The sequence below is a fragment of the Schistocerca nitens genome, chromosome 3 (assembly GCF_023898315.1).
Source record: "Schistocerca nitens isolate TAMUIC-IGC-003100 chromosome 3, iqSchNite1.1, whole genome shotgun sequence".
Lineage (NCBI taxonomy): Eukaryota > Metazoa > Arthropoda > Insecta > Orthoptera > Acrididae > Schistocerca > Schistocerca nitens.
Genome location: NC_064616.1, coordinates 51,498,382 through 51,513,955, shown reverse-complemented (window position 1 = coordinate 51,513,955; position 15,574 = coordinate 51,498,382).

Genomic DNA, 15,574 nt, shown 5'->3' with positions numbered 1-15,574 from the left:
ATGCCACAAATTCTAAATTAGCTTCAAATCTAATGACTTCATCAGCCAGTCACCTCCTTCTTTTATCTACTACCCATTTATCCTGCTACATGTCCTCCCAATCTCCATTTCATTTCCATTAAGTTGCAATTTCCTCTTCAACTCCAGTCTTTCCCCTGTTTTCCTGGCTCTCTTCAACCAGAATGTTTGTACTGTAATGGCTGCAGATCATGCATTCACTGATTTACATAAAGGAAAAAAATCAATGATGTGGAAAGGATCAAGTTATGTATTAATAAAAGAGGAACATGTATTAGAAACTAAATATGAACATAGTACTGGATGTGCTAAATATAAGTGGCCCAGAGAACATAGTTCCAGGGTACAAAGAAACACAGCAGATGAAGAAATACAGTACTAAACTGACTATAGCAGATTTTGAAAATGACCACCATTTATCTCTTGGTACTTTTGGGCTCTGGTCAGCAGGTTGCTGAAGGCAGATTGAAGCTATACTGCTGGAATTGCTGCAGTCTTATCCGAACTGTCCTGCTACAGTTCTTGAAGAATATAAGAGTTGTTGTGATACACCTTAGACATGGGGGCTCCCCACACAAAGTAATCACGCACAGAATGTTTGGGTCACTTGGGCAGCTGGCTAGAGCTGTGACCAGACAGACCTCTGCTAACAATTCTGTCAGGCATGAAGACTGAGTAAATGTGCTCTAAGGTCCAACTGGCTGTATGGGCAGTTGCTCCATCCTGTTGGAAGTAACAGTAGGTCATGGGATGTGGTTATATGCATATATTCACATCCAATTGTATCCACTCATCTGGGCCACTTTTATTTGCCCCACCCTGTAATACCCTTCAGATATAACCAGTGGCCCACTACGAATTTCTCTCATCTACTGACCTCTTTGTCTCAGAATAGCACTTAGTTTTTTTAATGTATTTCAATCTCCCTCTAAAGGTTTTGCCCTCTACAATTCTCTCTAGTGCCATGGAAGTTATTCCTTGATGTGTTGACACATTTAATACACGTCCTGTCATCTTGTACCTTCTTCTTGTTAATATTTTCCAGATGTTTATCTCCAGTCTGATTCTGCTGGGAACCTGCTCATTTCTTATCTTATAAGTCAACCTAATTTTCAGTATCCTTCTATAATATCATATCTCAAGCTCTTCAGTTCTCTTCTTTTGTTGTTTTTATTTTAACAAGTAATATTTCCAGATTAATATATGCTACAGCACAGGGGTTCATTACAAACTGCTGACTTTACGGTACCTTAAAGTTTCCTCTATGCTATCAAAATTGATGTTTGACCAGACTATGAAGTGTTGTAAATATGACACAACAGGTATTCCATGAATGAAATGTGTACTGATAGATGGGGCATGGCCTACAGTTTTAAAGAAACACTGTTAGATCCTAGTCCATGCATTGATCATGTTTATAATCTCAGCTCAATAGAAAGCCTTTTGCATGCTGCAGTGAACCAAGTGTGAGTAAATGCTATATTCAAGTATTCTCTTCATCAGTATTTTGTGACTGTTCCAACTGTGGCAAAAAGCATTCATCATCAGTATTTCCCATTTGAAAAAAAAAGGTATGATAGCCATGCAAAACTAAGAGTCAAGGCTGCACTCAGTATTCTTATGAAAGACTTGAGGGTTTTCAGCATGCTCTTGAATGGAGCTCACAAAATTCTATTCTCAATGCAAGATGATAACTTGAATTCAACATATGACTACCTGGCATGTGTTAAGGCAATGTTTGGTCTACAAATTATATCATCAACAATTAGAGCTAATTCTTTGTATTAGAGATAAAAGGAAGTCAGTTTATTTCAGCAGTGCACTCTTAATGACACTGAATATGATACATTTTTGCTGTGGCTAATTTTTATTGATCATTCACCATTTCATGTTAGTGGTAATGTGCCCATATGGGGACTCTAGAACCCTCAAAATATCAATGAGCATGAACGAGATTTGAGCAAAGCAAATATCATATTGGTGCAGAAGTTTGAGAAGTTTTTCCATAAGTTTAATGACCACAACACATACATGTAACAGAGACTTTAGTCATCAGTGATATATTCTCCTTCACTATTTACATGTCTTCCAAAGAGGGGGTAACACTTTTATTTTGTGACTGTAGAAATCACATGGTTTTGAAGCAAAGAATGCATCAAGCAATGTTTGGAGCACATTTTCATCCAAGAAGTAAGTTCCTTGAAGGTTATTTGATAGAGAGTGGGAAAGGTGAAAATCTGAGGGTGCAAGATCACACAAATGAAGAGAGTATAGAATTACTCCCTACCCAAACTCCTGTGTAGTGTTTTTTGTCAGTCAGGCAGAATGTGGGTAGGCATTGTCTTGAAGTAGCATCACAACATGCAGTCTTCCTGGTCACTGTTCTTGGATTGCGCCTGCAAGGTGTCTCAGTTGTTGACAATAAATGTCAGCAGTGATGGTTACACCTCACTGAAGCAATGTGTAGTACACAACACTGTCACTCTTCCACTAGATGCATAACATTACCTTTTGTGGCTGCACACAGATCTTTGTGTGGGAAGTTTTTGCTTTGTTTATGCTCAACCATCCCTTTCTTTTCCTTATGCCAGCATGAAGACACCATTTCTTGTCACCAGTAGTGATACAGGTTAGTCTCATGAGCCAATTGATGACAAGCAGGCAGAGATACACATATGGCCACTCACTGATTTCTGTGATTTTGGCTTAGAGCAGGCAGTATACACACCCTATTCTTGAACCTTCCCCATCACATAAAAATGTCATGCAATGCTGAAATAATCACAGTTCATCACATCTGCCAGTTCTCAAGTACAATAACATGGATTGTTATGGGTTAGCACATTAAAACAATCTTTATCAAACCCTGAAAGTGTTCCTGGACATGGAGAGTCACTAATGTTAAAACAGTCCTCCTTAAAATGAGAAAACCATTTTCTTGTTGTGCTCTGTCCAATGTATTCATCCTTATACATAGCACAAATGTTTCTGGCTGCCTCCACTACTGTCATCCTTTTATTGAACTCAAACAAAAAATATGCCAGAAATATTCTAATTTCTCTACTTGGCACTCCATTTTCTGTTGTCCAGAGCTCCACTCACTATCTCCAAATGACAAAATGACAATATGTAAACTCATATGACAACAGTAAACTACAAATAAAAATGGTAATTTATAAACAAACCCATAGCAACCAGAATACCAATTTGCAAAACAAAAGTGCTACAAACTTATGTATCAACCTAATGTATTTCGTACCACTTCTTTAGGAAAGCCATATGGTACATTCTTTCTTGAGGACAACATAGGGACTGTACTGAGCTATCTATAGATGCTGCAGACAAGGTGAATCTCTAACAAATTGGCACACTGCCTGAATACTGGATGCACACAACCAGGACACACTGCTCTACAGTCTCAGTCTCCAAAATCTCCAGACATTATTCCATGTAACTTTTCCTTGCAGGGATACATGGAGAAATTCGTGTTCATTTTGCTTTCAGCTCATGACATAAATTAGCACCAAAAGTAAATAAGAGCAGTGTTCACGTCTTTTGATGAATAAATCTTACATACAGTGTATGATGAAAATAGCTTTCATCTAGCTGTTGCCCATGTGGCTGGAGATGAACACATAGAGTATTTGTAGTAACAGAGAAAACCACATTAGGGATTTATGTATAATTTGGACTAGTAGCATGTTTCAATTAATAAAAGTAAATCTTTAAAATTAGGTCATTCTTTTTGAAACTCTGAATATTAGAGTACTGCTCTTTACTTCCTATTTCCTGCTGCAAGTTCAATAAACTCACTCACTGAAACATTAGTAACTATTAAGAGGCACAATAGTCTCTGAAAAAACCCTCTAGATTATGTAGAAATGTACCCAGCAGTCATGAGACCCTCCATCACTGCAGTGAAACGGTGTGTATTTGACAGTTGATGAGCACATCATGAATAGAGTTGCCCAATTTGTTGGTGTATGAAAAAGGACTGTCCAATATGTCCAAATGTCACCCATATAACAAAGCATAAGAACACTGAGCATAACACAATTCTAATGGACATGAACCACTGAGAAGTGTTACAACTTGTCAATGACAATCTGTTTCATGTCAAACATGAATTGTTGTTATCAATGAATGTAAGTCTATCTCAAACACTTTCCGAGTGAATGTTTCCCAGGGAAGAGCATGCAGTGGTTATTTGAAACTGGGTACCTCCTACTAAGTCACTGCTCGCAGTATCACATGAAGCTACATGTCTTTGATGGGTCAAACAACATAGAAACGGTAGAGTAGCTGCTGGAGATATGTAGTGTGCTGGGAGAAGATCCTCTTTTGCCTCATTTCAAATGATGAAAGATGCAGATAATTTTGATCAAGTTTCTCAGGGCTAGATTATATTAAACCACACTAACAAATTTTACAGGAGAGATATATGAAGGTTTAAAAAAGTTCCATCAGTTTGGTGATGGACATAATAGCTATTCTTATTCTATAGTGAGGTAATGAACATCACGGGATACCTCCTAATATCATGTCGGACTTCCTTTTGACTGGCATAGTGCAATGACTTGATGTGGCATGGACTCAACAAGTCATCTAAAGTCCCCTGCAGAAATACAGAGCCATGCTGCAGTTATAGCCATCCATAACTGCAAAAGCGTTGCCAGTCCCAGATTTTGTTCATGAACTGATCTCTCACTTATGTCCCACAAATGTTTGATGGGATTTGTGTCGGGTGACCTGGGTGGCCAAACCATTTGCTTAAACTGTCTAGAACAAATGTGGTTGGCTGACATGGTGCATTGTCATCCACAAAAATTCCATGGTTGTTTGGTAACATGATGTGCATGAATGGCCACAAACAGTCTACGAGTAGCCAAACATGCAAAGTGCCAGTCAACTTCATGTAAGAACAGCCCACACCATTACGGAGGCTCCACCAGCCTGCACAGTGCCTTCTTGACATCTTAGGTACATACCTTACTGGGGTCTGTGAAATACTCAGACCCTACTATCAGCCCTTACTATCTGAAATTGGGACTCATCTGACCAGGCCATGGTTTCCAGTTGTCTAGGGTCCAATCAATATGATCACAAGTCCAAGAGAGGTGCTGCAGGCGGGAACATGCTGTTAGTGAAGGCATTCATATGGGTCATCTGTTGTCATAGCCCACAAACACCAAATTTTGCCACACTGTCATAATGGATACATTTGTCATACACTCGCATCAATTTCTGTGGCTCTTTCACACAGTTTTGCATGTCTGTTACCACTGGCAACACTACACAAATTCCAATGCTCTCAGTCATTAAATGAAGGCAGTCGGTCACTGCATTTTCTGTGGTGAGAGGTAATGCCCGAAATGTGGAATTCTCTGCACACTTGTTAAACTGTGAATTGGAGAATAGTGGATTCCCTAATGATTTCTGAAATGTAGTGTCCCATACACATAGCTCCAACCACCATTCTGCATTCAAAGTCTGTTAATTTGTGTTGTGTGGCCATAACTACATTGGAAACCTTTTCACATTAATGAACTGAATAAAAATAGCAGCTCCACCAGTGCACTGCCAATTTATACCTTGTGTATGTGATTCTACCAACATCTGTTTATGTACCTACCACTGTTCAATCACTTTTATCACCCCAGTGTATTATGAAATACTACATACATTAAGGTAATCTTCTCACATGAACTACTGGACACTGTGAAAAACAGTATTAGTTATATAATTTTGTAGCTTTTTATTGTATATCACCAAAGTTTCAGCTCTAGCATGTGGCTTCACTGATCACAATTCACATCACTCTCAGTGTTCTCAAAGATACTGCCCACAATTAATTCAGGTTCAACAATCTGCTCTACCACTTTGTACTGAATCAAGAGATAAATAATATCTATGATGCACTGCAAGTATATAGGGAACCAGGTCCATATTGTCAGACAGTTTCTTATGCTGTGTAGGAACATGACAATGGTATTTTGGTGTTAAGGTTATAATCCATTATGTCTGTGTAGGGCACACTTCTTGACATTATTATCATTGAAGTCTCCACAGACTGCATGCTTCAGGAAAACTGAATTAGGATGTGAAGCCAAAAATTTGAACAGCATAACTCCTGAAAAGTTAATAGGATGTCCATTTGTTGCTGTATTTCTGTTTGTTATGTGCTGAGGAGACACCTTACTGAGCTCTAGAAAATCATCTTTTGTCATAACTGCCACAGCAAACTTCTTTTCCTCTCTGCTTTTCTTGACAATATCAACCCATGCAATAGGCAACAAAATTTGGCTCACTTGATACCTTTGGTATTTCTAAAAGAAAACCATTTTCTTGCTGTGCTCTGTCCAATGTCATCATCCTTATACATAGCACAAATGTTTCTGCCTGCCTCCAGTACTGTCATCCTTTTATTGAACTCAAACAAAAAATATGCCAGAGATATTCTGATTTCTCTACTTGGCACTCCATTTTCTATTGTCCAGAGCTCCATCTGGTGGGAGTCATGTGTGACCAGGAATCAAAAATCTGTGTTTAATTTCTTGTAATTTTTTCTGGTGCAGTTGTCCGAATAGTATATTCTTTTGGAAGCACTTCTGATTTTCTGGAGAAATTTTGGTATATGTTTTCATATTGCATCACTGCCACATTTTGTGATGTTGTTAGTTCACATTTAAATGAGTCTGATGCCTGTTCCACAGTGATGTGTACCCACATTGAACATCCATACTTTTTCTTGGAAAAAGCTAGACAAGCAATAAGTTTTGTACAGGAAGGGTATGCTGCAATTCAACTGAGTCGACCACAATAGTGGAATTGGTATTTACTCTGGAGATATTTCCTGTGATAGTAGCCTGCATACCTTCTGCTTTCTGGTGATGTAGTTCTCTTTTCTTCTTTAGGTTGTCAACATTTTTTTGTTCATCTGGTAGACTGCAGGATTTAATCTCAGTTGCATAATTTACAAGTGTCAGAAAGGGGCATCTTGAAGCCCATGTTGTATTATGTGCAGAAAATCTGTCTGTAACTATCCTGTGAAACAATGACAATTCTTTGTTCTTCACAATAGGGTAAATAATGATCCTGGAATGAAGAACTGATTGTCATCTCACAGTGAAAATAAACTTTTCAGGGATTCTTGTGCCTGCTGTAGTGACTATGGTTAGTGAGTACGCTTTTTATATTTTCATGAACACCTGTTATCACTTCAGGTGGATATTTAGGTTGATGTTTATGGTGACCCCTTTGGTCTTTCTTAACAAACTCTACACCACTAACAATTTACTGTACAATGTACTCCACTCTCCCTCTTGATTTTTGTAGCCAATGAAAAGAGAGAAATACCATGTTACTGACTCTGATGACTTTGCCTTGCATCTTAACGGAGTATGTAGTACTGATCTTTCAAGAAGAGTGCTCATTTTCTTCAGGTAGGAACATATTTGAGGTGCTGTTGGGATACACAAAAAGATGAAACTGTTTTGTGCATAAAAAATTCCATAAGTACAAGAAGCCATGAGATATTATGGAAACCATATCTCCTATCCTTGTCATGCATTTCCTATAGCAGGCATGTGGAGGTCCCATTTTTCTGGCAGCTACTTTCCTGTTGGTTGCATCACTTGTGTTCTCTTGACCCTTAAAGATAAAAATGATGTCCAAGTTACAACATGTTTATGAGACAAATTGTGATACTAACAATAATATTGGTGCAATATCATCGTGCATCATTACTGTTATTTAAGTACAATGATCATTGTTTTTCAAATATTCTTTGAGTCTAGTTGATAGCTATGTTTTAGTACTTACCACATTATGCCAGCATTTACATTTAGTCCTTTTACTTGGTGCCAGTGTCAACATCAATGCCTTCCTCCCTTAGTGGGGGAGATGGCCACCTCTCTAACAACAGGAGTTAGGTCTTCCTCCTTGCAGAAGAAAACATGAATGCAAAAATGACTAATACCATGGACCTATGAACCTATACTGAACACTACAATGATTTAAAAGCTATATAATGACAAGCCACAATAGCACCTATAGAAGGCACCTAGTGATGCCCATCACAAGTATTAAAATCATTTACAGTTAACAGACTCCAGAACAATATCTTAGAAATTGTCCCACAGTTCATGATTCCAGTAAATATCAGTATTATTTAAGAATACTGCATGTACTGCATGGTCATGATAAGCCACAGTCTCATGTTGTGATATTGCAAGCCATATTACTGTATTTTGTTGATGCTTACCACTGATGGTGATGCAATATCATATGGATTTTGCTGATAATTCATGTCTACCACAGTGCCATACTTGAGGATACATTCTCATAACATTCAGTTTTCATAAAATGATGCACTGTCTCTTGGTGCAATGCGTAATAATAGATTGTGTGCTGCCCTCCCTTGGTTTCTTAAAATAGAACTTTGCCAATCACTTGCCATCCTTTAGCAGATACAAAAAGTGCACAACTCTCAATTGTGCTCAGTGTGTAGCTTATCATCATCGAGCCCTAAATACCTCAAATATTTGGAAAGATAGAAATGGAAGTGCTTAGTTACAGAAGGGTGTATATTATATCTCAAGCTTTCTTAGGTTTTTCTCAGATACAAAGGGATACACAGGAAACTGTTGCAGAATGTAAAAAAGAACTCAAAATAATATTATCATATAGGATATAGAACATCAACAATAAAAGTAAAACAGTTTGGAATAATGTAAAACAAGAAACTGGAAGCATAACACCAAAATAGATAAACATAAATATCAGAAATAAGGACTTGGCCATCTTTGTAAACAATTACTTTCATAATACAGCAACAAAATTGTAAGAAAAGATTCCGAAGGTACAGCATACAGATACAAATACCTATGCACTTTACACAGTGCTGCTGCTACCAAACACTGGGGAGTCAACCAGTGGAATTGAGTATACATTTAAAAGTAAAATGTCCATGTGTCTAGACAAGGTTCTAATGCATCTACTAAAAGACTGCATTATCAGTATAAAGGTGGCCCTAACAGGCATTGTAAAGGAATCATTCACACCTGGCTGCTTCCCTGGTTATTCAAAGTATTCAAAAGTTCTTCCCATTAACAAAAAAGGTGATAAAGAAAGTATAGAGAATTACAGACGTGTTTCAGTATTGTCTTCATTCTCAAAAATAATAGACACTATTATGAAAAACATACTTATGGATTATTTAAGTAAGTACAAACTTGTGTGCAGAGAAAAATTTCATTTCAGGTCTGCAAAGAGAAACTGCCATAGGAAAATTAACAAAATTATTTTTATAAGTCCTGGGTGAAGGAGAAAAAGTCACAGATACACACATCAAAAAAAGTTTTGCATTAGTCCCTTTGACTGTTCAGAGATGTCACTATAAACCTACCCAAAGATGTAAACAACCATGCATGAGCAGCACCTATTAGATGGAGGGTGTGCGACAGCCAATCAGTTCCAGTCATACCACCTGGAAGGAGGTACATGGCTCGTGTTGTCTGTAGTTCAGCCATGCCTAGATGGTCACTACTGCGGTTTGATCAAATCCACATTGTTATTTTGTGTCAGCAAGGGCTCTCAACAAGGGAAGTGTCCAGACCTCTCGGACATGGAGAAGATACAGAGAGAGAGGAACTGTCAATGACATGCCTTGCTCAGGCCACTCAAGGGCTACTACTGTAGTGGATGACTGCTACCTACAGATTATGACTCGGAGGAACCCTGACACCAATGCCACCATGTTGAATAATGCTTTTTGTGCAGCAACAAGACATCAAGGTTATGAGTCAAACTGTGTGCAATAGGCTGCATGATGCACAACTTCACTCCCGACGTCCATGGCGAGGTCCATCTTTGCAACCATGACACCATGCAGCATGGTACAGATGGCCCAACAACATGCCGAATGGACCGCTCAGTAGTGGCATCACGTTCTCTTCACCAGTGAGTGTCGTATATGCCTTCAACCAGACAATTATTGGTGATGTGTTTGGAGGCAACCCAATCAGGCTGAATGCATTAGACACACTGTCCAGCGAGAGCAGCAAGGCGGAGGTTCCCTAATGTTTTGGGGTGGCGTTATGTGGGACCGACGTACACCACTGGTGGTCATGGAAGGTGCCTTAATGGCTGTACAATACATGAATCCCATCCTCAGACAGATAGTGCAACCATATCAGCAGCATATTGGCGAGGCATTCCCCTTCATGGATGACAATTCCCACCCCCATCATGCACATCTTGTGAATGACTTCCTTCAGGATAATAACATCACTCGACTAGAGTGGCCAGCATGTTCTCCAGACATGAACCCTATCAAACATGACTGGGATAGATTGAAAAGGGCTGTTTATGGATGACATGACCCACCAACCACTCTGAGGGATCTACACTGAATCGCTGTTGAGGATGTTGGTGTTTACGTTGATCTCTATTCCAGTTTCTGTACAGGTTCAAGAACTCTTGGATTCAAGGTGACGCAAAACTTTTTTGGTGTGTATATTTTCTGAGAGCTCAGTAAAGCATTTGATACAGTTGATCATGAAATACTTCTAGGTAAGCTTAAGCACTGTGAATAAGGGAGCTTGTAAATGAATGGTTTAAGTCTAGTCTAACAGACAGGGTGCAGAGGGTAGAGACCTACTAAATTTCAAGTGGTTCAAAATATATACTGAAACAGTTCTCAGATCCACTCTCTTTGAATGCTGGAGTCCCTCAATGGAGGTGCTAGGCCCAACACTAATTTACATTAATGAATTTCCATTTAGGGTTACATGAAGTGAAACAGTGCTATTTCTGGTGACAGCAATATAGTAATTACAGATAGAACACCAGAAATGTTAGGAGTAAAACTGACATGTCATCTACAGCTGTCAGGAACTTGTCAACAAATGACAAGGTAACTCTTAATATAAAAAGGACTAATAGCATGAACTTCATATAAGTAAAAAACCTAATACAATAATTCTTAAAGTATGTAATGATTCAACAGGGCATTCTGCTAGCACAAAATATTTATGTATGTATGTTAATTAGCAACTCAAATGGGATAAACATATCAGAATACTTGAAAAAAGAATTAATGCACATGATTTGCCCTATGAATATTAACCACAGTGTGTAATAGCTCATGCCTAAGAACAAAATGCTTTGTAAACATACAATCTGTCATCAGTTATGGCATAGTATTCTGGGGTGTAAATCCTCAGAATATGGAAAATGTGTTCAAATTGCAAAAACAGGCCACCAGAATAATGAGCATGTGTTACAAAAGGGCCCATTACACCAAGCTGTCCACAAAGTGGGGTATTTTGATAGTTCCAAGTGAATTTACATTTCTTATATTTACAGTTCTTATATAGAAAAACATTGAGCAGTATGCATCAAACAACTCTATACATGATACCCAAATCAGATACAGTGGTTGCTTGTAGCTGAATAGAAAGAACTAAGACCCAAAGTAATATTTTTTACCATGAGTCAGTCTTATGCAATAAACTGCAAAAGAGATAAAAATAAACATAAAATAACTGTTTAAATTTAGAACATGGCTTAAAGTATATACAGGGTGAGTCACCTAACATTACCGTTGGATATATTTCGTAAACCACATCAAATACTGATGAACTGATTCCACAGACCGAATGTGAGGAGAGGGGCTAGTGTAATTGGTTACTACAAACCATAAAAAAATGCACGGAAGTATGTTTTTTAACACAAACCTACATTTTTTTTAAATGGAACCCCATTAGTTTCGTTAGCACATCTGAACATATAAACAAATACGTAATCAGTGCCATTTGTTGCATTGTAAAATGTTAATTACATCCGGAAATATTGTAACCTAAAGTTGACGCTGTTCGATCGTGTGTATCGAAGACCACCGAATTACATAGGGATACAAAGGGAACGGTGATGGTCCTTAGGTACAGAAGAGACTGGAAGAGCACATTACGTCCACATGCTAACACCTTTTTATTGGTCTTTTTCACTGACGCACATTTACATTACCATGCGGCGTGAGGTACACGTACACATGTGGTTTCCGTTTTCAATTACGGAGTGGAATAGAGTGTGTCCCGACATGTCAGGCCAATAGATGTTCAATGTGGTGGCCATCATTTGCTGCACACAATTGGGATCTCTGGCATAATGAATGTCGTACGCGTCACAGTACATCTGGTGTAATGTCGCCGCAGGTTGCCACAGTACGTTGTTTCATATCCTCTGGAGTTGTAGGCAAATCACGGTACACATTCTCCTTCAACGTACACCACAGAAAGAAGTCCAGAGGTGTAAGATCAGGAGAACAGGCTGGCCAATTTATGCGTCCTACACATCCTATGAAACGCCCGTTGAACATCCTGTCAAGGGTCAGCCTAGTGTTAATTGCGGAATGTGCAGGTGAACCATCATGCTGATACCACATACGTCAACGCGTTTCCAGTGGGACATTTTCGAGCAACGTTGGCATATCATTCTGTAGAAACGTGTTGCAGCCGTTTGGGCCCCTGCAATGAAGTGAGGACAATGTTTCAAGCGTCAACTTTAGGTTACAATATCTCAGGATGTAATTAACATTTTACAGTGCAACAAACGGCACTGATTACGTATTTGTTTATATGTTCAGATGTGCTAACAAAACTAACGTGGTTCCATTTAAAAAAACGTAGGTTTGTGTTAAAAAACATACTTCTGTGCATTTTTGTATGGTTTGTATTAAATAATTACACTAGCCCCTCTCCTCACGTTCGGTCTGTGGAATCAGTTCATCAGGATTTGATGTGGTTTACGAAATAAATCCAGTGGTAACATTAGGTGACTCACCCTGTATACTGAAAGAGAATTTTAACTCAGTTAAAGGGTTCAAGCAATAAAAATTATTAAAAATAAATAGTCAAGTTGGCCAATAAGAATGTAGTTTGCAAATTACTTCATGTAATCTAAAAACATTGTTGTATTATGTATTATCAGAGAAGTCTTGTGGTTCATTTCTCTTGTTTCAGTCAGGCTCTCTCTGTTCCTTTGACCTTCTCTTCTGTAATTCATTGACAGATTGTTTACATATCTCTCTATGATAAATTTATTATGTAGACCTATATCCTGTTTTCCCCATCATTCTTATCCTACAGTAGTAGTGGTATAAATGTACATATACATGTATAATAGTGACATTCATACAAAGAAATTTATCTACAAATGAATGATGAACAAATTATTCACATTGCCAGGCTGAACAGCAGTATTCAGCAAAACAGTATAATAGGGCTAACGCTATTGGTCAGGAAACATGAGCATTAGCTTCCCATCAGACACCAGATCTTTTTGGGAATCTTACTTCTCATTTTGATTGCAGCAGCTATGTTTTATGGGTGCTGGTTGAATGGTAGAGCTCTGTTTATTTTTTTTCCCTAGACATTTTGGTGTACTGCTGTATGACAACACTTGGCTTCCGAATCTGACTTCTGGTTTTTAATTTGTCAGTCTGTTGCATAATATAAATTTATGGGCTGAATCAAAAGTCCATTAACGTTTTAAAATGCTCTAATTCGTGGAATAATGTAGATAGAGAGGTAAAATGTTACACACATGCCTGAAATGATATAAGTTGTTATTGGACCAAAAAAATTATACAAAAATTGGCCAACAAATGGCGCTGGATGAAAACATGTCACTGACACATTATGTATAAAATGAGTTGCAGTGAGAGAGCAAGTCAGATGAATCAACAATAATGGCATCTTGACTTTACCAGGAAAGACACTGTTAGAGAATCTTTACTTTCAGAACAGAGACTCTGCTACTGCAGCTTTATGATCCTATCACCATAAGAAGGGTATTCAAATGGGTGAAGGACCTGTGATAAATGTTGCTGTGAAGAAAATGATCACGTAGTTTGAAGTCATAGGTTGTTTAGATGATCAGTCTCACAGTCAGTGACCAGACACAAGTGCTACTGCTGCTCAAAAAGTTCAAGATGAAATGGGGACTTTACCAGGTTCATCTGTGCATGCTGAAGTCAGTGCTTGTGAAGTCACATGTCACACTGGCATTTTGTGCACTAAAGTTTGGGGAGCAATAAAGTGTACCATCCAAGGATATTCATACAAAATTCATCATCCCAAACTGAAAACCACCAAATTTGTGATACAAAAAGCATTTATGGTGCAAGTACTTCAAAAAATGGGAAAAGATAACAACTGATTGTCTAACATGTTGTTAAGCTAAAAAGCCCATTTCACACTCTGAGGGTCTGTCAACACCCACAACTGCTGAATTTGGTTACAGAAAATCCTAGAAATGTCATGGAAACTGCCTTGTATGATGAGAAAGAGTCATGTTGTTATGTGAATTTACCATATCAATCATGATTGGTCCCTTTTTCTTGAAGCAAATGTGAGGTGCTGCTTTTCAGACTGTCAGTCTTATGGGTTCAAGGTATGCCAACATGTTATAAAATTGCATCGTTCTTAGCCTGGTTGATAAACACCTGCTGGAAAGAATGACTTTTATGCAGGATGGCACTTCAACCCATATTGCTACAAATGTGGAAGATCTCTTGCGTACATTTCTTGGTTAGGATTGTGTGCTGAGTCACTACTTCCATCATGCACTGCCTCCTAGTTTTACAGACCTGACTCCATGTGATTTTTGCTTGTGGGGTTACATGAAGTCACAAGTCTACCACAATCATCTGCATATCCGACAAACTTGACAGCAGTCAGCAACTGTAGAGTTATGGATACACCTGTTTTCATCTGCATCTATTGTTGATGAATGACAGTCAACATGTTCAGTATTTGTTATAAAGAACATCATCTTCGTTAAAAATGAATTGATGTGCTAATTATTCCTTTTGTATAATCTGAAGCGCTATTTGGTGGTCATTTTGTGCACCTCTCTCTGGTTTCAGTAAAACCCCAAGTCATTTCAAGCATGTGTGTCAATTTTTACCTCTCTAACTGCATTATTCCATGAAGTAATGATTTTCATTCACCCTGTACTTCAACACGCTAAATATATCACCTGATATTAATCCCATTATAAATGCCTGGGGCTGTTTGGAATGTAACGATCAGTATTCCAGCACTTTGGTAACTCTGCAGGATCTTATCACAAACAAGTGTCTTCAGCTGGATATGTCTTACCTGAAAAATTTTTTGGGACTCTGTTCTTCAGCAGACAGTAGCCATTGTCAAAGCTAGTCATAGTGTTACAAGTTAGTAACATCATTTCCCCAGTGGACCACAATTTTTTTTTTTTTTTGTCCAGTGTGCTCATTTTGATTAACATGTTGATATTTATTAAAGAATAATACAGTTGTAACAACAGAAGCTTGTTTGCAATTAAAATTTCTGCTTGTCATGCAGCTAACAGAAATTATCAAAACTTCACTCAAAATAATAAAAGGTGTGGTTAATAAGAAATGTTTCTAAATTTCTTTTGGAAATTTACAAAGTTCAATTTTCTTTATTTATGTCTGATCAGTCACATTTGTAACTTTAGACAGATACAAAAACATTTTTATGTAATGACTGCA